This window comes from Podarcis tiliguerta (assembly GCF_965153285.1).
Source record: "Podarcis tiliguerta genome assembly, chromosome: 13".
Taxonomy (NCBI): domain Eukaryota; kingdom Metazoa; phylum Chordata; class Lepidosauria; order Squamata; family Lacertidae; genus Podarcis; species Podarcis tiliguerta.
The window spans coordinates 14,404,811-14,429,403 of NC_139546.1; the positions used below are offsets into that span (position 1 = coordinate 14,404,811).

General features: G+C 45.6%; 1 long non-coding RNA gene across 4 annotated transcripts; it reads right to left on the reverse strand.

Moving 5' to 3' along the window:
* Positions 1-1,197: 1,197 nt before the first annotated feature.
* On the reverse strand, positions 1,198-24,593 carry LOC310661664. Of its 4 annotated transcripts, none has more exons than XR_014504013.1 (6): positions 22,623-24,593; positions 18,831-19,330; positions 17,072-17,308; positions 11,736-11,853; positions 1,649-1,816; positions 1,198-1,482 (listed from the first exon to the last, which is right to left on the reverse strand). It is a non-coding gene; the product is annotated as an uncharacterized lncRNA (long non-coding RNA). The 4 variants fall into 4 exon arrangements; XR_014504015.1 differs by lacking the exon at positions 22,623-24,593 and adding an exon at positions 20,818-20,954 and having other exon boundaries at positions 18,831-20,335; XR_014504014.1 differs by lacking the exon at positions 22,623-24,593 and having other exon boundaries at positions 18,831-20,956.

Sequence of the window (24,593 nt, forward strand, 5' to 3'; positions counted from 1 at the left end):
AGTTGTCTGCAAGGCCAGTGAGGAATCTGTTTGACCTTATGCTCTTGGCTGAGTTTGACATCCAACAAATATCCGGGTAATTGAAGTCCCCCATTACTACCATCTCCCTTCCTTTTGCATGCTTGGCCATCTGTTCCAGGAAGGCATCATCTATGTCCTCCGTTTGGCTTGGGGATCTATAGTAAACTCCCACAATGAGGTCACTGTTATTCTTCTCTCCCTTAATTTTGACCCAAATGCTCTCACTTTGGCTTTGAGGTTCTAAATCTTGGATCTCTTCACAGGTATACACATCCCTGATATATAACGCCACTCCTCCTCCTTTCTTGTCTGGTCTGTTTCTCTGAAATAGATTGTATCCCTCCATTATTACATTCCAATCGTGGGACTTATCCCACCAGGTTTCAGTGATGCCTATTATGTCATATTTAGTTTGCTTGTACCAAGAGCTCAAGCTCACCTTGTTTATTTCCCATGCTTTGCGCCTTAGTGTACAGACATTGAAGTCCATTAATCATTCCCCCGTGTCTCTTATTTAAGGATTTTTTCCTCCCACCACTAGGTCTGTGTGCTGTTTGCTCCATTTGGTCTATGACATTTGGATGATCATCTTCATCAATTGATAGACTCCTACCTTCAGCATGAGTTTGACCAAACTGCGGGAGGCAGTGGAAGACAGGAGTGCCTGGCGTGCTCTGGTCCAGGGGGTCAGGAAGAGTCGGACACGACTAAAAGACAACAACAACAGCCCGTCTTTCCTCTCAAGGAGCTCCAGGCGAGATGTGTGGTTTTTCTTTCCTTTTCCTCTTTTACAACCATCTTGTGAGGTGGGCTAAACCCACAGAGAGTGGCTTCAATGGATTTCTTTTTAAAAAAATGATTTTCAGTTTGATACATTTCCATAATTTTACAGTCATTTGAACATTTCAAAGCTTGACTTCATTCCCCCTCTTTCTGCAGTTCCTTAAATTTATTTTTCATGTTTTCAGCATATCCAAATTAACTTAATTTGTTCATTTATTCATCTGCTTTAAATATTTACTCTTATGAAACTGCAGGTTATTACAATAATCCTGCCAATGTTCTTATCTGTTTACAGTTTGTAAATATTCAGTAAACCATTTCTATTCTTTTGTAAAAAGTTTATTAGCTTGATTTCTAATTTTCCTGGTAAGTTTTGCAGTTTCCGCATATCCCTTTTTTAAAAAAATAATCTTTATTGATTTAAAATATCATCTTACAAATGTAGTATAAAATGGTTACAAAAAAATTAAACACAAAGTTAAAAAGAGAAAGAATAAAGAGAATAAAAATAAAAAGAACAAAAGAGAATTAACAATAAGAAAAGAATATCAGTTCTAGCATCCTGTCTTGTAGGTGTTGTTTCGCATTTCCAGCTTCTTGCTACCAGTATTCTTGCAGATGTAATTAAGTACATAAGCAGTGGTCTTGTATTTTGCTTTATTTCTGTTGGCAGTATTCCTAGAAGGAAAATATCCGGTCCTTTTTTAAAAGTAAATTTAAATAATTTCTTAAATTCATCATAAATGTTATTCCAAAACTCGCTTATAACCATACAAGTCCGCTACATATGGTAGTAAGATCCTATCTCATTTTTACAACGCCAACTTTATAAAAAGTTTGTTACCTTGATTTCTAATTTTTCTGGTAAGTTTTGCAGTTTCTGCATATTCCAAAAGTTTTTGAATCCATTCTTCTTTCACTGGGACTTCTTTCCATTCTTGGGCAAGTAACATTCTAGCCACTGCAGACGCATACATGAATAAATTTCTGTACAGTTTGGATACTTCTGTCCCTATAATTCCCAAAAGCAAAGTTTCTGGTTGTTGTTATTTACAAACATTATTTTAAACATATTTTTCAATTCATTATTGTCAGGGCTGGCTCCTGGTCCCAGCTCACAGAGGACCAACGCTGGCTGGTATTTATGTACAAAAGTCTTTATTGAAGTACAGTTTCCATTTCCACGCCGCAGCGCTCCAGCTCTACGTCTAGGCTTTAGACCGGCGAAGCTCCATCTGAGTCTCCGCCCCCTGTACACCACTTTAAGACTCTAACTTTACTCCACCTCTTCCTTCTCCTCTGGGTCCTGCTGCCCTCCGGGACCCCGGTCTCCCTGGATTCTTCTGAGGCTGACGATGACCCCCCTGACTCCTCCCGCTCTCTTCGGCGGGCTTTAGGACCTGGCTCCCTTCCTGGGCTGCCAACTGTGCCTCCCTCCTGTACATTTGAACTTGGCGCGCGCGTTTAACTTTCCTGATGACCGTTTCCTCACTCCCCGACGGAGGTGTGGTCAATCCTGCCTCATGTTCTCCCGCTGGCAGCGCGCCACCTGATCCCGATGCCTGGGACTCCTCCCCCCTACTGCACTCTGGGGGGGACGTTGGCCCGGATTTCCAACTGCTACTCTCTGAGTCCCCTCTGCCCCCTTCTTCCCGAGGTGTCCCCCTGGGCACTCCCCTTGCCCTGACCATGGGAGCTCCTTTCTGTGAATCGTCCGATTCACTGGAAAGACTCAGAGACCTCAGATCGCTGTCATCGCTGACATTTCCTTCGGACTCCTCCCCTTCGCTCTCCATTTCCTCCTTAACCCGTGCCTCTGCTCCTGAACCCCTGACATCCATCCCCCCCTCGAAGCCCCCCCTTCCCCCCTCCCCTCCTTCAGGCGCGGGTGCCGGGTGCTCCGTCGGTGTGGGGGTGGCTGGCGGATACAGTTCGTCCCCCTTGGCGTGCATCCAACCGGATAAGTCCGGCTCGTCCTCCGTGCTCTCGCCGACCTCGATTTCCTCTGCTTCCATCTCTGTGCCGCCGTGCTCGAATCCAAGGTCCTCCCCCAGCACGTCCATGTCCATCTCTCCCCCGTTCACCTCTGGGGCCGTTGCCTGCCAAGGACCCCCCATCCACCTCCTGCTCCACCGCTCCTCTGGTCGATCGTCCCACCACAAAGATTGGCCTGAGGCAGACCCTGAGGGCGATCCCTCCGGGGAGCGTGTGTCCAGTGCCGGTTCGTCGTCCGAGGTGAACCCCTGGAACGTGCTGGCTGAAAGCGTGGGTGTGAAAAGCCAGTCGTCGAAATACTCGGCTGGCATGGGCCTGTGCGGGAACAAGGCATGAAACTCTTCCTTGAGAAGAGGCTCGTCCAAGGCATAGTCCGGCACCCAACTGTTGGCGCTGGCCGGGGTACCTTCTTTGGCGAGGAAATATTCTACTCCCTCTTCCCCCCATCTCGAGTCTAAAATCTCTGTGACCTGGTTGATGGGTTCCCCTCGTGGCGACCCCCTCCTTGTGGGCGTCTCCCTATACTGGTCTGGTGCCGTGCCCTGCGCCTGAAATCTGTGAGGTGCTTTGTAGGGCGTGAGCACTGACCTATGGAACACTGGGTGCATTCTGGACCCCTCCGGAAGTGTCAACCGGAAGGCCACTGGATTGATCTGTGCCTCGACTTGGTAAGGTCCTAGCTGCTTATGTCCGAGCTTCTTCTTCGCTAACGATCTGGTCGGCACTGCCTGGGCTGCTAACCAAACCCAGTCTCCCACTTGTATGTCCTCCCCAACCCGTCTGTGCTTATCAGCCTGCAGTTTGTATGCGTGCTTTGCTAATTCTAACTGCCTCCGAAGCTGTTCATGAACTTCCTGCAATTCTGACGCTAAGACTTCCGCTGCCTGTGGCTCCCCCTCCCCCAGTCTCTCTAATCCCGGGAAGGTTCTGGGATGCCTCCCGTTGTTGGCGAAGAACGGTGTCACCCCCGTGGACACGTGCTTCGTGTTGTTGTAGGCGAACTCAGCGAGCGGCAGGTAGTCCACCCATGTTGCCGGCTGCTGATTTGCATAGCATCTCAGGTACTGCTGCATGATGGCGTTGACTCGCTCCGCTTGTCCGTTGGTCTGCGGGTGTCTTGCCGACGCTAGGTTGATCTTGACGTTTAGGAAACCCATTAGCTTCTGCCAGAAGTTTGAGATGAACTGCCGCCCCCTGTCGGACAAGATAGACCGTGGCAGACCGTGCACCCGGAAGACGTGGTCTATGAACAGTTTGGCGGTCTGTTCCGCCGTGGCCACCTTCGCGCACGGAATGAAGTGGGCCATTTTGGTGAACATGTCCACCACCACTAGCACTGCCGTCTTGCCCTTCGAGCTGGGTAAATCCGTGACAAAGTCCAGGGCCACCCTCTCCCACGGTGCACTCGGGGTTTGCAGCGGTTCGAGCAGTCCCGCCGGAGGTTTGTGCACTGACTTGGCCCTTTGGCAGGTGTCGCACCTCGCGACGTACTCCGCGACTTCCACCCTCATCTTGGGCCACCAAAAATCTCTGGCAACTAATTCTGCCGTCTTCTCCTTGCCAAAGTGCCCGGCGGTGGGTGCGTCGTGCAACTGCTGCAGTACTTTCGCGCGGAGGTCGTCTCCTGGTACGTAGAGGGCCCCTCTGCGGATGAGCAATCCGTCGCTTATCTGGAACTCATCGTCCTTCGCCGTGCCCTTGTGCACCTCCTCCATCTTGGCTTGTGCAAAGGGGTCTTCCTGCAGCGCTCGACGTACAGCTTCCAGGTCCACGGTTGCTGAAGCGCACGCCCACGCTTCCGGTGCGAAAATGTGCTTGGCCGCTGCTGGTGCCGCCTCTTCGAGGTATTGCGGCTTCCTGGACAGTGCATCTGCCATGATGTTGTTGTCGCCTGGGATGTACTCTATCCGGAAGTCGAAATCTGCAAAGAACTCCGCCCATCGTATGTGCCGCTGGTTCAGGAACCTTGCCGTGCACCAGTACTCCAGGTTCTTATGGTCAGTGCGAACCTGCACTGAGTGTTTGGCTCCGATGAGGAAGTGCCGCCACGCCTTGAATGCTGGCCTTGAATGCTGCATGAATGGCCAGCAACTCCCTGTCCCAGATGGTGTAGTTCTGCTCTGACTTGCTGAGCTTTCGAGAGTAGAAGGCGCACGGTCTCCAGTTCCCCTGCGGGTCCTGCTGCAACAGTACAGCTCCCACGGCTCTGTCCGAGGCGTCCGTTTCAACCCTTATTGGTCTGCTGGGATTCACGTGCAGTAGCTGCTCTTCGGAGGAGAAGAGACGCTTGAGGTTCTGAAAGGACTGCTCCGCTTGCTCCGTCCAGATGAATTTCTTCTTCTTGGAGCTGAGCGTGTCCGTAATGGCCGCTGTCTGCATCACGAACCCCTTGATGAACTTGCGGTAAAAGTTGGCGAAACCCACAAACCGCTGGACCTCCTTCCGGTTGCGCGGGCTCTTCCAGTCCAACACTGCTCGAACCTTGGCGCTGTCCATGGCTAGCCCCTTGTCCGACAACTTGTAGCCCAGGAAATCTACCTCCTTCCTGTCGAACTGGCACTTTTCCAGTTTGGCGTACAGCCGATGCTCCTGCAGTCTCTGCAGAACTGCCTTGACGTCTCTCTCGTGGGTCTCCTCTGATTCTGAGAATATCAGGATGTCGTCCAAGAAGCAGACGCATTTCTTGTAGAGGAGACCCGCCAGGACGTGATGCATGAAGGCTTGAAAACAGTGAGAGCCATTTTGTAAACCAAAGGGCATAACTCTGTATTCATAGGTGCCCAGAGGCGTGAACATGGCAGTCTTCCACTCGTCGCCTTCCCGTATGCGAATCAGGTTGTACGCCCCTCGCAAATCCAACTTTGTGAAAATGCGTCCTTTTCGCACCGTTGCGAGCAGGTCATCTATCTTGGGCATGGGAAAGGCCGTGGGCTTGGTCTTGGAATTTAAGAGCCTGAAATCCACTACAAGCCTCTTTTGGGGCGTGTCCTTTTTCTTCACAAAGAATACAGGACTGCCCCCTACTGCCTTCGACTCCTGGATGAAACCGCGCTTCAAGTTGAGGTCTATGAACTCCCTGAGTTCCTGCAGCTCGTCTTCAGACATTGAATACAGTTTCCCTGTTGGCAGCGTCGCCCCTGGCAGGAGGTCAATCTTGCAGTCATAGGGCCTGTGGGGAGGCAGCTTGTCTGCTTCTTTCTCGCAGAAAACCTCCAAAAACGCTGCGTACTTGCGTGGCACTGCTTGCAGCGTGCCTAAGTGTAGCTGCGCTTCATCCTCTCCCTCCTCCGGGCCAGGTAGGATGCAATGTTCCGCACAGTAAGAGGAACTGAAGGTTAGTTGGCGCTGGTACCACGCCAAAGCTGGGCTGTGCCTGTGCAGCCAACTCATGCCCAAGACTACAGGCGTGTCCGACAAGCGGGTGACATTGAAGCTGATGACTTCCCGGTGATTCCCAATTTGCATCACCATGGGAGGTGTCTGGTGCACCACTTGCCCCCCCAGCAATTCCCTGCCATCCACCGTGACAACCTGTAGAGGCAGCGTGGCTGGCAGTAGTGCTATGTTGTGCTGTTGAATAAAATCCAGTCCTATAAAGTCTGCGTTACTACCAGAGTCAATGGTGATTGGCACTTCCAGAGTGCGTCCATTGGGCAGTTGGAGTGACGCTGTAAGCTGTACCACTGGTTTGGGTGGGAGGGGGTCTGTGGGCTGCAAAATCTCTGGGGATTGCTTCACTGACTTGTCTGGCTGGACCCCAGTGCCTCTTCCTCCAGCCAGACTCTGTCGTTTCCCTGCTGTGTTGCGTCTGTGACTGTTGCAGAGGCTGCAGTGTGCTTATGGAGCCTCTGGGGACACTCTTTCGCCATGTGCTGAGCACTGTCGCAGATGTAGCACTTCCTGTTCCCTCTAGGAGGCTTCGCTTTGACTGCTCCCGGTGTTAGGGCTCTGGTAGCTGACTGAGCCCTGGCACCTCCAATCTCCATCGGTTCTTCTCCCCCTCCCTGCGAGGGTGTGGATTGCGCACGCGCTGCCTCTTTGGCAAAGAGGGGAGGTGCTCTGGTTGGCGCCCGTCCCCAACGTCCTTCTTCTCTGTTCCAAGGACGTTCTTCCAGACGCACCCCAATCTCCAGCGCCCTCTGGACCACTTGCTGAGTGCTCTTTGGTCTCTCCCCCCTTGCAATCTCATCTTTCACATTTGCATTCAAGCCTTCCCAGAAAAGGTCTCTGACTGGAGCAGAATTCTTCTCCCACCCCAGCGCGTGGACTAATGCAAAAAAGCGGGCATGATACTGCCTTACACTGGCTCTGCCTTGTTTGAGCCCATGTATATCTCTTCTGGCAATATCGATGTCTATCTTTGATAAAAAACACGAATCCATCGCTTTAATGAACGCATCCGCATCTCGGAGCGCCGGATCATCATCCCTCCATAAATTTCTCAGCCACGCTTTGGCTTCCCCATGCAAATGGGAGAGGATAAACCCCACTTTTTCTCTTTCATCTCTAAAGTCCTTTTCCAGCAGATTCAGCGCAAAGAGCAAGTCTGCTCGGAAGTTAGGGTACTGTGGTAAACTCCCGTCGAAATGGGATACCAGGCTGCCTCCCCTTTTCCCCAGCCCTATGCCCTCTGGTTTGGTTCCCGGTTGCCCTTGTCTAGAAAGCATGTCCAACCTGGCTTGGAGATCCTTGCAGACTGTATCCATTTCCTCTTCCCTTTTTTTGGAGGCACGCACCTCTGCGTCCAGTTGAACCACAGCATTTCGCAGGTCTGTCCATTCCTGTTCTGTAGTCATCTTGCCTGATTCTGGTGAGCTCGCAAAACACCACTTCTCTCCCCTCGCTACGTAGACTCACGTTGCGAGGTTCTTGGTGGAAAATTCTTGTGGAGATGGAGCTTACTGTCAGGGCTGGCTCCTGGTCCCAGCTCACAGAGGACCAACGCTGGCTGGTATTTATGTACAAAAGTCTTTATTGAAGTACAGTTTCCATTTCCACGCCGCAGCGCTCCAGCTCTACGTCTAGGCTTTAGACCGGCGAAGCTCCATCTGAGTCTCCACCCCCTGTACACCAGTTTAAGACTCTAACTTTACTCCACCTCTTCCTTCTCCTCTGGGTCCTGCTGCCCTCCGGGACCCCGGTCTCCCTGGATTCTTCTGAGGCTGACGATGACCCCCCTGACTCCTCCCGCTCTCTTCGGCGGGCTTTAGGACCTGGCTCCCTTCCCGGGCTGCCAACTGTGCCTCCCTCCTGTACATTTGAACTTGGCGCGCGCGCGCGTTTAACTTTCCTGATGACCGTTTCCTCACTCCCCGACGGAGGTGTGGTCAATCCTGCCTCATGTTCTCCCGCTGGCAGCGCGCCACCTGATCCCGATGCCTGGGACTCCTCCCCCCTACTGCACTCTGGGGGGGACGTGGGCCCGGATTTCCAACTGCTACTCTCTGAGTCCCCTCTGCCCCCTTCTTCCCGAGGTGTCCCCCTGGGCACTCCCCTTGCCCTGACCATGGGAGCTCCTTTCTGTGAATCGTCCGATTCACTGGAAAGACTCAGAGACCTCGGATCGCTGTCATCGCTGACATTTCCTTCGGACTCCTCCCCTTCGCTCTCCATTTCCTCCTTATCCCGTGCCTCTGCTCCTGAACCCCTGACAATTATGTATCAATTCCCAGTAAGCTTTAACCTTACTACAAGACCACCATATATGATAAAAAGAACCTTCTTTACATTTCCAACATTTACAGTATTTGATTTAGATTTATACATTTTTGCCAGTTTACTTGGTGGTAGGTACTGTTATAAGAAAAACTGCTCCTTTCCCTTATGGGGTATCCAAGAGCCTGTATAGAGTCCTTAAGTGGGTTCCCTGTTGGTAGGAGAAAATAACAGGCCAACCAGAGAATGTTGAGAAGCAAAGCAGCTGGTAACCCTGATCTTTATTAAACTGTTGCAACAGGTTCCTCGCTCACCACATGCAGGAGAGAGGAGGAATCCAGAACAATGGTGCACAAGCCCTTATATAGACTTTTTAAATTGCCAACCCTGTAGCTCAAGACTACTCCCAAGAACATCATACATACATCACAGAAGGAGGCAGGTCTACAGCAGAAATACATCACAGGAGGCTGTCTACAGCAGAAATCCTGTCTGCCAGGATACCTGACAGTGGTCACTGATTGCTTTACCTGGGCAGCCCTGTCATTCTTCTGTGATGGTAAATACTTTAATTCCTGAATCCAGGCCACTGGCTCACCCTATTCATACACAAATATGCCCTTAAGACAGGTAAGCAAAAGACAATGAAGAGGCTTTTCCATTTCCTTCCTCCTTGCCGAGAAATATTTGATGTCAATTTGGGAGGGTCAGAATGGTTTGGGAGAGTCAAAATGACTTCAGGATTGCTCTCCTGTACTATTTCAGACACATGGTTTATATACTTATGTATGTGTTTCCCTTGTACATTTATGAACGTTTATTTTATATTTGGGACTATAGAATTCTTATAACAGTACCATTGATATATCATTTTCAAATAATTTTAATGCTGTAAATTTTCTATCCATATTCCTCAATGGGTTTCATGAGTGAGTCCAGGCTGGAGAGGCTAATGCTCCGACCTTTTTTCTTTCTTTTTTAAAAATGCAATGCCTTTGGGATATTTCAAGCAGCTGCTTTGGTTTTGCTATTGAGGATGGATATTGAGGATGAGGCAGGATGTCAGCCTAGGTGGACCCTTGATTTGCAATTTAATTGCGTTTTTTAAAAAGAAAAAGGAAAAAAGAATTTTTATTGCAGAGTTTTCCAAACTTTTCATGCAGGTGGCGCGCTTTTTAGACATGCAACAATTTGTGACACAGTAATTCCATTTTACTAGCAAAGCAGAGGTGAAACTATCCCCTTTCCAGTAGATGCTAACGTGTCACAAGACAAAGTTTGGAAAGTTCTGCTTTATTGTTCTGTTATGAGAGGAGTAGCAGAAGTTAGGTAGAGACCTTCCCTGATAAAGGGGACAACAATAAACGAGAACGCACTAGTAAAGTGGACTTTAACGAAAACATGCAATGCAGCTTCCCATAGCTGTTATAAAAAGAACATGCTGTGAGATGCACCAGTCTCGTCGTTGGATGCTAATCCTAGCTATTGCACTGCACATGTCTCCTTACAGAGTTTCTGCTCTCTGACACAAAGGCAGTACACCAAGGTACTAATGTACTATTATTATTATTTTTATTACTATTATTATTATTATTATTCCCCACCCCCCGACAGGGACTCAAGGTGGTTTTCAGATAATGTAAAAATAGCTAAAACATGGGGGCACCTATAATTAAAAACAATCAAACATTAATAGAATTAAAACTCTCTCTCTGTAGGAAAGATCTATTAAAAACATACAGACAATCGCACCCAAAACAGCAGGGCACCAGCCCTTTTGTTAAAAATGGTCAGTTCTTAAAAGCCTGTGGAAAGACAACAAGGGGGGGGAACCAGTTCAGCTTCTCTAGGGAAGGAGTTCCCAAGTTGTATTGGAGCAAAAAAGGTAAAAAGTTGACTCTGGGGTGTGGTGCTCATCTCGCTTTCAGGCCAAGGGAGTCGGCGTTTGTCCGCAGACAGCTTTCCAGGTCATGTGGCCAACATAACTAAACCACTTCTGGCACAACGGGACACCGTGACGGAAACCAGAGCACACGGAAACGCCATCTACTTTCCCGCTGCAGTGCTATCTATTTATCTACTTGCACTGGCATGCTTTCGAACTGCCAGGTTGGCAGGAGCTGGGACAGAGCCACGGGAGCTCACCCCATCGCAGGGATTCAAACCGCTGACCTGATCGGCAAGCCCAAGAGGCTCAGTGGTTTAGACCACAGCACCACCCTTGTCTTGGAGCAGCTACCACCAAGAAGGCCCTCTCCCGCGTCCCCGCCAAGTGTCCCTGCGAGGGTGGCGAGACCGGGAGAAGGGCCGTCCCCCCAAGATCACAAAGCCTAGGCAGGTTTCGGGAATGCAGTCTTTCGGACAGCTAGCACCTAAGCTGCGTAGGGCTTTATAGCTAATGACCAGCACTTTGAAATGTGACCCTGAATGTCAGCTGCTGGGGATTATGGTTGGGAAGAGTGCTGTTGAGCTCAGTTCCTGCTTCAGAGGCTTCTCATAGGGTTTTTGTTGGCTACTGTGAGAGTAGGACAGTGGATTAACTGGGCCTTTGGCATGGGCATAGCCAGGGGGCAGGGAGGGGCATCTGCCCCCCCCCATAATCAATAAAAATACATAGCGAACTGAGGTTCTCCCCCCCCCCTAACTAAAATCCTGGCTATGCCCATGACCCTTTGGTCAAATCCAGTGGTGCTGTTCTTCTAATATATTATCTAAAACATTTATCTGAATCCTTTTCAAAACGTTCGATTCCATGGCAAACGCCCAGGGTTTGTTCAGCAGAAAGCTCAATGTGGAAACTGCCCCCCAGAAGCAGAAAATGAGAACTGCTGTTCCGGATTTAGCATCCTCATATCAGCTCAGGTAGATTGGGACCACAAATGGCGCATTACAAATTTAAACTTAAACCGACAAGGTGAGAATTATATTTGTTGCACCTGGAACTGATAGGATGCTAAAACCTCGGCTAATGACACTTTGCCACTTGCTTTCCTAAAAGAAGAAGCTTTAACTTCTTAAACCGCTGCATATTGGACGGCTAAAAAGGGGAAAAGCCACTACGAAGAAAAGGTTGGGGAGAGAGCTTGTTCTACTAAATGCTGTGCTCTGCCTTAGCTATAGGTTTACTCATCCGCATTTTTAGGCTATAAAGCCCAACTTCCTTGTACTTCATGTTTTCTTTAGTGCAACAGTGTTATTCCTCATTTCCCCTTCTTTAGGCATGAATTGTAGTCTAGTTTCCTTGACAGACCCAACGTTTACAAGAGTGCTTTAAATGCTACCTTAATCTGGGTTTCCAGCTCTTCAGCCACCTCTGGGTCCTTGGGTCATTTCAGTTGTTACTTGGGCTGTAGGCAGTAGTAGATATGCTTTTGGCAGCCCAGAAATAAGAATGATCACCTGAGAATTGATGAAGATAAAATATAAGTTAATGGAACACCTGTAAGGGCTTAGTTTAATGGTGTGTAACCTCAGTGCTATAATCCTATAGACTGAGGATATAATCTGACCTAGAACGTTTATCTGGGTGCAAGCTCCATTTAACCCAATGGGATTTCCTTCTGAGCAGACATATAGGTTTGTGGTATGAACTACTTGTAGCTTGCTAGGGGTGGAAAAACCCGAGCAAAATCAAGCTTTGTGGCTTTTTTCATACATGCAGATTACAAATGTTGCTGCTGCGTCCACCCACTCCCCAGTATCAGACGGACGCTCACATAAATAGCATTAGATAAGACAGGAGGGCAGTTTCATGAGTTTTGTATGGAAATAGGCCACTAGATGGTGCCTAGCATGGAATGTGTATAGACTTGTGAAATGCTGGTTCCCAGTTTAGTGCTTAGGAACTTGGTTTTCGGAGTTTTGTCTTGTTTCACATCTTAATCTGTGGTTCTTCTAAATAATAATACAATTATAAAACATAATAATGACGCTGCAGAGGCAACAGGAAAGACTGTATTCAAATCTTCCTGATGTCTGAATGCTTTTAAAGATTTTTTTTTTTCTAAGTAGGGCACGTAGGATTAAACTTTCAGTGAACCCCTCTTGAAACCTTATCTTGGTTTGTCAGCACTGTTGTGATTGTGCCCTTACTCCTTTATAGCTGCAATGAAGGAAACATTGGTTCCTTATCAGCAAGGTGGACTCTGTTCCTCAACACTCGCTCACATCCTTCCAGACAGAACGAAGAAGAAACTAAGCTATTCATACTACAGCTACAAGATTCTAAAACTGGTAAATATGAAACCAAAAAGCACACCCCAGCATGCATGATGGAGGGTTTACTTGACGTTTTTATTCAAGTGTCAAATTCAGTTACGTATCTCTTTTTTATATATACAGTGGTACCTTGGTTTACAAACTTAATCCGTTCCAGAAGTCCATTCTTAAACCAAAGCGTTCTTAAACCAAGGTGTGCTTTCCCATAGCAGTGGGGGACTCAATTTACAAATGGAACATATTCAACAGGAAGCGGAACATGTTCTGCTTCCAAGGCAAAGTTCACAAACCAAAACACCTACTTCTGGGTTTGCAGCATTCTTAATCCAAGTTGTTCATAAGCTAAGCTGTTCTTAAACCAAGGTACCACTGTATATATATATAAATTTACTTGGTTTTTCAAATTAAAGTTTTACAATCACATATCCAACATAACACAAAAACAAAAAAGAAAGTATTTATTTAAGTAGTTGAGGTTTTTTTCAGAACATCGCCCTAGTTGCCATGCGTCCAGGTTTTCCAATTCAGCAAAATTCCGCCCAGACTCCATTTTGACAGTCAGATTCCCAGACATGTCCTGGAGAAACAGGGATGTATGCAGCCCTGCGATAATAGAGCTCGAGTCTTTCTGATGTTCAGTTACAAACGTCAAAAAAGTATTATCATGCTAACAAAACTAGAGGCGTTCATATCAGTTAAGGACTGATTCTTGGGGTTTACTTCTAAAGCCTGTGATCCATTTGCACAGGCTGTGTGACCCACAGATTAGGAAATGCTACTAAACAAAACCCTTCTATTGTAGGAATAATAATAATAATAATAATAATAATAATAATGATGCTTTTGAACATAGCCTAGCCAAGATTTATTTTTTGGGGGGGGTCAGAACCGAGTGAGACCACAATGCTGCTGTAGGTGGGCCACTGGCCTGATCCAGCTCTTATGAAGAGCCTTCCTTCAATCCAGCCCTCCAGGATCGGGGTGAACATTGTTCTAAGAATTCAAAGGTCTCAAATATAGAACAAATATTCATAAACGCACACGTATCTAAATATATGAACCCAGTGCTCTTTTTCCTTTAAAAAAAATGTTTAGGGGTACCCTCATTTTCCTACTCATATTGAAATCTTGCCTCTAAATGAGGCCAAACTTAGATCCACAAAATGTTTAGGGGTATGCGTCCCCCCCCCCCAAGAAAAAAGCACGGTATGAACAATGTGTCTGAAATACGGGAGCTTAGGTGCCCCCCCCCTTGCACAGCCATAACAAATGATACCTACAATAGCCCCAAAATTAGCATCCATTAAAGGAAAATCCCCCTTGCCATCCTAGACTATTAAATGCAATCTCCCTAACAGAGGAAGGTTGCCCAGTCACTGTAGCATTATTTTAGTGCATTAATGCCAGGCTCTCTGGTACTTTTATCAGCTGCTAACCGCTTCCTCCACCACCTCCTTTTTTTCAGGCACATAAAATCAGGTCCTGAGCATTCTTTTAGTATGAGGCGAGGGCAGCTAAAGTTCCATGTGAATTAAAAACGACTGCGCCAGCAAAGGAAATCAAGAGCTCTTCCAGATTGTATCAGGACAGCCATTGCCTGGTAACACTTAACAAGTGAAAGCATCACATAGTTAAATTGCTATCATACTTGAGCCCTATAGGAAATGACTCAGCCTGCTTTTCTTCAAAAGAGGATAAAAAAAAAGAGTTCTGTGCAGCATCTTTGGAAGTGAGACATCAAAGATTAACACAAATCTGCAGCGGCATTGGCTTTTGCACACTACCGTCTACTTCAGATGTGCAATTACTGTTATTATTTCATGCATTCGCTTTTCATCATTGTGAAAGTCGCTTGCGCTGTCTATCGGTTTCATTGGTTTTGAAAGCTATGAATACAAATCCTGAGTCCTCGGGATAGGGAGAACTGATTTTTTTTTTTTTAAGTTATACTGAACGTGTGCTGTTTTGCTATTTTTGCTTATTCACACCACCCTCAGAAATCTGCAGAGAAAGCCAAGATGTTAATGCCCCTGTAAACGTATGCCAGCACGTTAACCACTGAACAAAATGGTAGCAGCAAATACCGGTAGTTTGTGCTCCTCTAATCGAAACTCATTTGATGTGCGGGGAGGGAAACCCTTGTTTTGCTTTTAGACGTTTTAAAAAATGCAGATTTCCATACAAACGCAGTTCATTATCCCATAATGAAAGTTTGAAGTGGTTGCGGCTGGGAGTATGACGGCTCTGCAGTGTAATTCACTTTGAGTATTGCATGTTGGACATAGCTGTCAACCTTCCCTTTTTTGGTGGGAAATTCCCTTATTCCAGCGCCACTTCCTACTGCTATCCTGGATTGTTAGATATCCTGTAGACTGTCCCCGGGACAGGTGAGGCTGCCGATTCCTTATTTTCGAGGCTGCTGATACCTTATTTTCAAATCTGAAAGTTGACAGCTATGATGTTGGAGTCAGGGCAATGAAGAGAAAGTGCTTTACAAGAAGCCTGCAATATAGTCTAGTACCCCTGTTGCAGGTTGGGCTGGAAGAGTCCCGAAGCAGTCCTGTAGCTTTATCCTGTGCTGCTATCCCTACACCGGTGGGGCTAAGAAAGTAACACATAACGCTGCTGTGTAGTCTTCTGTTTATATTCAGAAATCTGTTTAGTCCGATTCAGACGAGCTGTTCTCCTGTTCTTAATACTCCCATTCTGCAGCTGTCATGAGAGTGGCTTGTGACCGCTGCCCCTGCAAATGTAGCTTATCTTTCTACCCTTGTTCCTTTGCATTTCATGAATCTCTGCATATTTTACAAAAACTAAACCCTTCAGTATACCATTATTACATCCATCAAAACTTATTTACACTGTTGAATTTAATGCTTAATGCTGCCAACGTTTTCAAGTGTACACAGTTATTTCCCATGTATTCAATAAACGTTTTCCAATGTTCTCTAAACGTATGCTCTTCTTATTCTCTTATTCTATATGTTAAGTCTGCAAGCTGTGCATATCCCATCAGTTTAAGTTGTCATTCTTCTTTAGTTGGGACCTCACTCGTTTACCATTTTTGGGCTGATGAAACACAGGCCACAGTAGTGGCATACATAAACAACCTTTTTTGACACCTGGGAATTTCCGTCTGAATTATCCCCAGCAAAAAGGACGTTGGTGTATTTTTTGAAAGATACTTTTAAAAGTCAAGAGCTTGAAAGTGGTAGAAGAGGGCTTTCAATGCATGGTGCGGTGGTTGTGATATAATTGGTGTTTTTTTCTGGGGGTACTCAAGGATATGCAGTACTGTACTGGAAACTTTTTCTCTAAAGAAAAGCACTGGATCGGGTAATGATGTGCATGCAATTACGAACCAACTGTAACTTTGTATGGTGCGAGGGCAAGATCACACTGTCGACCTCACGGTGTTGGTGCTGACCTTTAAAGCCCTAAACGGCCTCGGTCCAGTATATCTGAAGGAGCGTCTCCACCTCCATCGTTCTGCCCGGACACTGAGGTCCAGCTCCGAGGGCCTTCTGGCGGTTCCCTCACCGCGAGAGGCCAAGTTACAGGGAACCAGGCAGAGGGCCTTCTCGGTAGTGGCACCTGCCCTGTGGAACGCCCTCCCATCAGATGTCAAAGCGATAAACAACTACCTGACATACAGAAGACATCTGAAGGCAGCCCTGTTCAGGGAAGTTTTTAATATGTGACATTTTAGTGTATTTTTCATCTTTGTTGGAAGCTGCCCAGAGTGGCTGGGGAAACCCAGCCAGATGGGCGGGGTACAAATAATAAATTATTATTATTATTATTATTATTATTATTATTATTCACAATAGCCTGCCACCTTCTTGCTGGAACAATGAAGCATGGGAGAATCAGATGCACCGGAAGAGCATCTCAGATAAGATGGCTTTAAAAGAGGATTAGACGATTCAATGGAGGTGAGCGCTATCAAAGGCTACTAGCCATGATGGCAACGCTCTGCCTCCACAGTGAGAGGCAGCTCTGCTTCTCCAAAGTAGTTGTTGGAAGCCATAGGTGGGCAGAGGGCTCTGGTGCTTGACTCCTGCTTGCAAGCATCTGGGAAGCCCCAGAGGGAAGGGGATGCTGGACCAGATGGGCCATGGGCCTTATCCAGCAGGCTCTTCTTATGTGTTTCATAAGGACCCCCTCCTTCCTCCTGCCCCAGTCATCTGTCCTTCTTCTGGGCTCCAGTCTCTCCTGGGATGAGGACAGGACAACAGAGGCAGTTTCCATAGCTAGGCTGCTGCTTTCCCTCACTGCAAAGCAGAGACATCAGCAGGCGCCTGGCTCCAAGCCATGCTACCCCCAGTCTGGGGCATGATGATGGGGGACATGGGAAGGAAGCTTTCCTATGGGTCATTCAATGGATAGTTTCTCCTACCTTCTATCTTGGAGCTCTCCTTTAGTGAGGCTGAGGAGGCGCCATACCCACACAGACAATGGTAAGTGGCAAAGAGGTACGAGGACAAAGATGCTTCTATGAGGATTCCTTCAGTGCCTTGGTAGGGCTGACCTGGGATCCAGAAAGGGAAACCAGGAACTGCACGGACGCCTTGGTTGCACTCTTGCCCATCAGCCTGGGAGCTGGAGACGCAGACCATTCTCCGGAAGTGTGCCCCTGTGAAGGAAGCAGGATATAGTATCCTCTTGGCATATGTGAGGAATGGATTCCCAGTGGAATTAACATGCCATTACTTCCAAAGGAAGCTTGGCTGACCAGCTTCTTGAGGAACAAGAGACCTTTCTGATCTCAAGCAGAAAGGTTCTTCTTCTTTCATTCACCTTTTCTGCTCAACTTGTACCATGTCCTCCCCATGCCATGCAAATCTTTCATCCCTCTTACTTGTTCTTTTTATTCACTTCCTCCTCCTCCAGCAGCTTTTCTCTCTTAACCCTTTCCTTTCTATCCTAATTGTTGTTGTTTCTGGAATTTATATACAGTGGTACCTCGGGTTAAGTACTTAATTTGTTCCAGAGGTCCGTTCTTAACCTGAAACTGTTCTTAACCTGAAGCACCACTTTAGCTAATGGGGCCTCCTGCTGCCGCTGCCGCCACACCACCAGAGCACGATTTCTGTTCTCATCCTGAAGCAAAGTTCTTAACCTGAAGCACAATTTCTGGGTTAGCGGAGTCTGTAACCTGAAGCGTATGTAACCCAAGGTACCACTGTATTGCCCTATACCCGCAGGTCTGAGGGCGGTTCCTGATTGTATGTGCTAATTCAAAGTGTTGGTGCTGACCTTTAGTGCACTGAACAGCCTCGTCCCAGTATACCTGAAGGAGCGTCTCCACCCATGTCGCTCAGCGTGGACAGTGAGGTCCACCTCCGAGGGCCTTCTGGTGGTTCCCTCACTGTGAGAAGTGAGGTTACAGGGAACCAGGCAGAGGGCCTTCTTGGTAGTGGTGCCCGCCCTGTGGAACGCCCTCCCACCAGATGTCAAGGAAATAAACAACTATCTGACTTTTAGAAGACATCTGAAGGCAGCCCTGTTTAGGGATATTTTTAATGTTTGAAATTTTAGTGTTCTGTTGGGAGCCGCCCAGAGTGGATGGGGAAACCCAGCCAGATGGACGGGGAATAAATAATAATAATAATAATAATAATAATAATAATAATAATAATAAAAAACAATCATATTTTTGCCTTACTTTTTATTTCCTTCAAACCTTCCTCTGGCCCTTTCCTTAGTGGGTCCTCCAGGCCCTCTGGGAGAAAAACAGCAGCCGATGTTCAGATAAGGCAAGCCGTTTCATATATTGTATGACTGCAACTTCAAGTGAAGTTGCACATGTGAATGGGGAAACCACAGACTGAACTCCATGAACAGAACATCCCATCAGAAGCCCATTCAGCCGTCACACCCACACCAGGCACTTAAATCTAAACCGACAGACCCTGGCTTATGTCTTTCAGCAGGACTCAGGAACCACCTTAGACCCTCAACCTTTCCCTGTTGCCTCCCCATGTCAAATTAAAGATTGCAAGCCCCTCGGGGCATGAACTTCTTTCTCAAGGGTCGCACACAGTGATGGTGCAAACAGATAATACAAAATAAATCTCAGTACGCTCCTGCCCTGGGCAAGCTAAATCCCGCAAGAGGCCTTTCCCTTAAAACCATAGATTGTATACACACCAGACCTTTTGGGGAAAGGCCCTGAGTTCCGCTTCCGCTTGGGTTGTGTGCCGAGCAAACGCGGGTGTGTTAACAGCTTTGCTCTTTGCTAGGCTGCACTGGGATCCAAAAGGGGCAACCAGGAACCGTACGGATGGCTTGGTTGACCCCTTGCCCATCAGGTTGGGAGCTGGAGACGCGGACCATTCTCTGGAAACATGGCCCTGTGAAGGAAGTAGGATGTGATCTCCTCCTGGCACATGTGAGGAATCGATTCCCAAAGGAATTAACAGGCCACAACTTCCAAAGAAAGCTTGGCTGACCAACTTCTTGAGGGGCTGGAGCGCTTCCTTTCTTGATCTCATGCAGAAAAGTACACTCCCCATTCTTCTTTTACACTGTTTGACAGTGGAAAGGAATCTCTTAGAAGGCGGTGGACTCTCCTTCGCTGGAGGTTTTTAAGCAGAGGTTGGATGATCTTGGTTGAGATTCTTGCATTGTAGGAGTTCGGACTAGAAAGATGACCCTTGGGAAGAGATAGACATAACATTTTACTTTTTTAAAATATATCTTTATTAATTTAAAATAAATACATTTATGAAAAACAGACGTACATACAAAGTAAACAAACATACACTCAAACAAACAAATGACAGAAAAATCAAACAAACCACCACACTATAAGATATAAGAAGATTAATATAATTATATATACTTCTGGTATTGAACACAATTATAAAATTTATAGAAAAGAAATTTAAAACTGACTTCCAATTAATCTCACTGTACTTTGTCTATCCATTACTTTATACCGCACAGTTACATATTTCTTATATAATTTCTTTTTACCTCCCTACAAACTTATATTTATGCAATACAGGGATCAGTCTAATTCTGCCAAGATCTTTCCTTTTATTCCATCGTTTTCTAAATATTCTTTAAAGATTCGCCAATCCTTATATACTTTTTGTAGACATAACATTTTACAAGGACAAGAAGAAACATCAAGGACAGAATAATTGCCACACACAGGAAGAACAAGGATATAGTCTGAGTGCCTCACTTGTAGTTCTAAAAATCATTTAATGTGTCAACACGAATGGAAGTTATTAATATTACAGTTGTTGTATAAAGGATTATTATTTTGACAGGAATGTAATTGAAATTAATTAGATTTTGGAACGCAGAAAAAAAGAAAACAATCAAACCATCAAATCTAGCCCGTGGGGGGCACCTTTATTATTAGTAGTTGTATTATAATTTGGTATTGTTATAATGAGGCTATTCCTGGATGGTAATTGAAAATGAATAAAAATTATTATAAAAAAAGAGAAACTTCGCAGTTTTATGATTCTATGATTTAAAGTGCCTCCGATGAGCATTTGAAGCACATGACCTCTCCCAAAGGATCCTGGGGATTGTAGCATCCCTCTACAATTCCCAGAAACCCATAACAAACTACAGTTCCCAACATCATTTTTTTGGGGGGCGGGGGGAGAAATATCTGCTTTTTAGAACATAGATGAGGAACCTGTGATGGGAGAAGGCAAGATCTTACAAGTCGCACTCAGAATGGTAAAAGGAAGGGTTTTAGTTCCACCTCCCTTTCATTGCATGCTTATGTTCAAGATCCCCCTTTGTATTTTTGTGTGGAAAATCGGGCAGTAATGGTAGTTATTATTAAGTATTTGTTTATACCCTGCCTTTCCCCCTGATGGAACGCAAGGGGGCTTACATATAAAAAATTTCAATTGCAGCAGTTCAACCAATGATATGGCTTGTGATGTTTGCCACATGAACTGATATGGAGTAAACATTAAACAAACTTAATCCCTCTTTAAGGGCAGCACAGATTCTCTAACCTACCCAGGGTAAATTTAGGTGTGGGGTTTCTGCCACCTCTTCTCACCTCGCCCTCCGGCTTTTAATCATTAACTTTAACACACTACAGTTCCCAACATCATTTTTGGGGTGGAGGGGGGATATCTGCTTTTTAGAACACAGATGAGGAACATGCAATGGGAGGAGGCAAGAGCTTAAGTCAACTTGCTCGCCCCCGTTTCCTAGGAACCAGGAATGGGAAGCTCAAGGGCTTTTAACAGTACGATTACAGAGAGTAGGGTGCGTAAAATATTGCATGGATGTAATATAGAAAGGAAGGTAATTACTGTATATTAGAGGTGCCAAAATCGCAATGGTGCAAAAAAAACAAATATAGAAATAGAAATACCATGTTAAAATGATAAGAGAATAACAATAACTATTTAAAAAAAACAACCTGTGAAAAATAAGAAATAAACAGGGAGGGATAATATGCAAAAAAAAAAACAGAAAAGGAAATTGAGGGAGGTCACGGGGGGGCAGTTGGGGATCTACACTTTATTTTGCTTTGTTGAAATAATGATTGTGATGATGATAAAATTGTAAAACCCAATAAAAAAATATTTTTTTAAAAGAAATCACAATGGAGCAGAAAAGATTATTTATGCATGTGACCACGGCTGTTATTGGCCCATAGATGGAAAGAAGATAAAGTCCCAACCAGAGAAGAATGGCAGATTAAGTTGGTGAATTATGCCAAAATGGCAAAAATGACCGAAAGAATCAGAAATCAGGAAGACCAAAATTTTAATAAGGAATGGGGGAAATTTATAATTTATCTTAAAAATCACTAAACAGTTAAAATCATTAGTAGGATTGGAATAATACTTGTAGTTCAGTGGTGAATTTTGGATATAATGGAGATGTAAAAGATTTGGATTATTATAAAAGATGCAGGCGGAAATGACTAAGAATAGGGTCCACAAAGGGGAGGAGGGGGAAGTCCAGTAGATTCTTTGGCATCTTGTTTTTATGATGTATGTTGGATTGCAAAACTTTAATTTGAAAAACCAAATAAATTTACAAAAAAGGAAGGTAATTATATTAGAATTATTAAGGGAATATTAATAAGGGAAGGAGAGGGAAAGAGGGAGCGTGGAATGTTGCTGGAGATTGGAAAAGGGGTTTGAATGTTGGCCATGAGACAGTTGGGTTTGAAAAGGGGTTTGAATGTTTAAAAGGAGTTTGAATGTTGGCGGTGAGGCAGTTGGGAGTCAGTTGAGAGCTGTTGGTTCAGTAGGAGGTGGTAGTTACATCCGAAGCAGGGTCAAGCTTAGGATCAGTTTAGGATCAGTAGTTTAATCCCCCCTGCTGTAGTTGTAATGGCAGGAGTCAGCATTTTTTTTCAGCAGGGGGCCGGTCCACTATCCCTCACACCTTGTGGGGGGCCGGACTATATTTTGAAGGGGGGGGGGATGAACAAATTCCTATGCCCCACAAATAACCCAGAGATGCATTTTAAATAAAAGCACACATTCTACTCATGTAAAAACACCAGGCGGGCTCCACAAATAACCCAGAGATGCATTTTAAATAAAAGCACACATTCTACTCATGTAAAAACACGCTGATTCCCAGACCATCCACAGGCTGGATTGAGAAGGCGACTGGGCAGGATCCGGGCCTTAGTTTGTCTACCCATGTAATAAAGTAACAAACAAGATGCAAGTCGTACCCAAGCCGTAATGCAACTATTGCTTGGGATTTTTTTTGAAACAGATTTTATCCACCTGCCTCACACTGGGCCACATCAGGGTGAAATATCGTGATCAATATCATCTGTGGTGGCATCAGGAATAAAAGGGGTTTAGGGAATGACCCGTCTCATAGGTGCACATCTTGTTAGGAGTACAATGGCAAGCGGTTGGTGGAGGGTCCTTTGCCCCAGCAAGTCTACCTGCAGGAAATGTTAGGAAACCAGCTTTGCAACACTGCACCTCTTGCAACCGACTAGCAGGGGGAAGCTATAACCAGGCAGCCTGGGCCACTGAAGATGGTTACCGAGGTCCAGTCTTTGGGCTGTTTCCGTCTTGCTGTGCTTCTTCCCTGTCCCCCACTTTTTGAATCCACCCACCCCTGTGCCCCTGCCTGAAGATGGAGCGAGAGGAGCTCTCAGGGAACTTGGAAAGTTCCCTCGCGACTTTGCGCGACAGTTTTGTTGGGCCTAGTCAGGGAGGAATTGTCCTATTGTTTGTGATTTCTCCAGAATCCCCCACGCCCCCCCAAAAAAGGTGCAGCGACCACATCTCTAGGAGGTGTTGGGGCCTTCAGGAGAAACGATGAGTGGTTGAAACAAAATGGCGTTCCACAAAATGGCTGAGTTGTTGGAACACAATGGCGTACCACAAAATGGCTGAGTTGTTGGAACAAAATGGCTGAATTGTTGGAAGAAAATGGCGTTCCAAAAAATGTTTGAGTTTTTTATTTTTTTAAAAAAATTATTGCACGTTTATTCAAAATCCATTTAAAACTGTTTAGTTTAGGTAATGCAATAAAATTTATCAGTTTGATCCAGTGACACCAGAAAGAGTCAAGATCTCAGGGCTGTCACATGGAAGATGGAGTGAGCTTTGAAAAGTTATTAGAAACAATTTAATTCATTTGCAGGATTATCTTAAAATTAAAAACTACCTTAAAACGTAAAAACGATTGACTAAGAAATAAAGAGGGAGTAAACAAAAAAATGGATTATTGAGGAGATGCAATAAGAAAAGTGTAACTGAAGGAACCACGAAAGGGATGGGGAGGGAAGTCAAATGGGATTTTTTTTGTATTGGATGTTTGTATGTCACAAAAATTGAAAAACTGAGAAATAAAATTATTATTATTATTATTATTATTATTATTATTATTATACCACCCTATACTCGGGGGTCTCAGGGCGGTTTACAGAATAAAATCAAGATATAAAACCACAAAATACCTAATAAAAATAAAAAAAACAACCCAATACCCCCCCAACAAAAAAACCTCACATTTTAAAAGGGCATAGGATGTAAATCGGATCAACCAAAGGCCTGGTTAAAAAGGAATGTTTTTGCCTGGCGCCTAAAGGTGTATAATGAAGGTGCCAGATTAACATCCCTGGGGAGAGCATTCCACAGATGGGGAGCCACTGCAGAGAAGGCCCTTTCTCTCTCTATATATGTATATAAAAGAAAAACTAAACTAAAATCCTGGCTAAAAAATCTGGCGCATCAAGAGAAAGAGGGTCTTCAAAATAAAACAGGCATGGGGGGGTGAGAGGTGAAATATTTGGGTATTTGGTTAAGAAATAAAAATGCATCGCTGAATCCGAATAACTATGTTGAAGTATGGTACGAGGTGAAACAAGAATTAGCATGATGGGGAAGGATGAAAATCTTTCAGCAGGAGATGAATGTACCACCGAAAATGCTATTTCTGTTTCAAACTATACCGGTTATACTGCTTCAAACAATAGCAAAGAGACATATCAAAATTTAACTGGGGGGACGACTCAGGGATTAAATTTAAAATATTAGCAGATCTGAGACTTTCTTTCTGTATGAAGCTCTTTCCACACTCTTTGCACTTAAATGGTTTCTTCCCACTGTGTAAGAAATCTGTGTCCTGGTCCCCCGTGCCTTGTGCTGCGATTGCTGACTCCATGTTTGCTCCTTTTCCAGTTTAAGACTATAAGTCTTCGAGGATGAGATCATCTTCGCTTCGATTTGGCCAGAGTGAGGCCGACTCTGGCCGAGCTACTGTGTTTCTGAAGTGGGGAAAGCTTTGGGCAAAGGCCAGCAGCGCAGAGATGACACTGGCCGCCATGTTTTTTTGCCTCTCCGCTTTCCCCGAGACCGTAGCTTCGGAGATCATTGAGCAGTTGGAAGAGGGTGGCAGCATTAGGGGCCTCCATAAGAAGACCCCCCCCCCAGCAGGCAGTT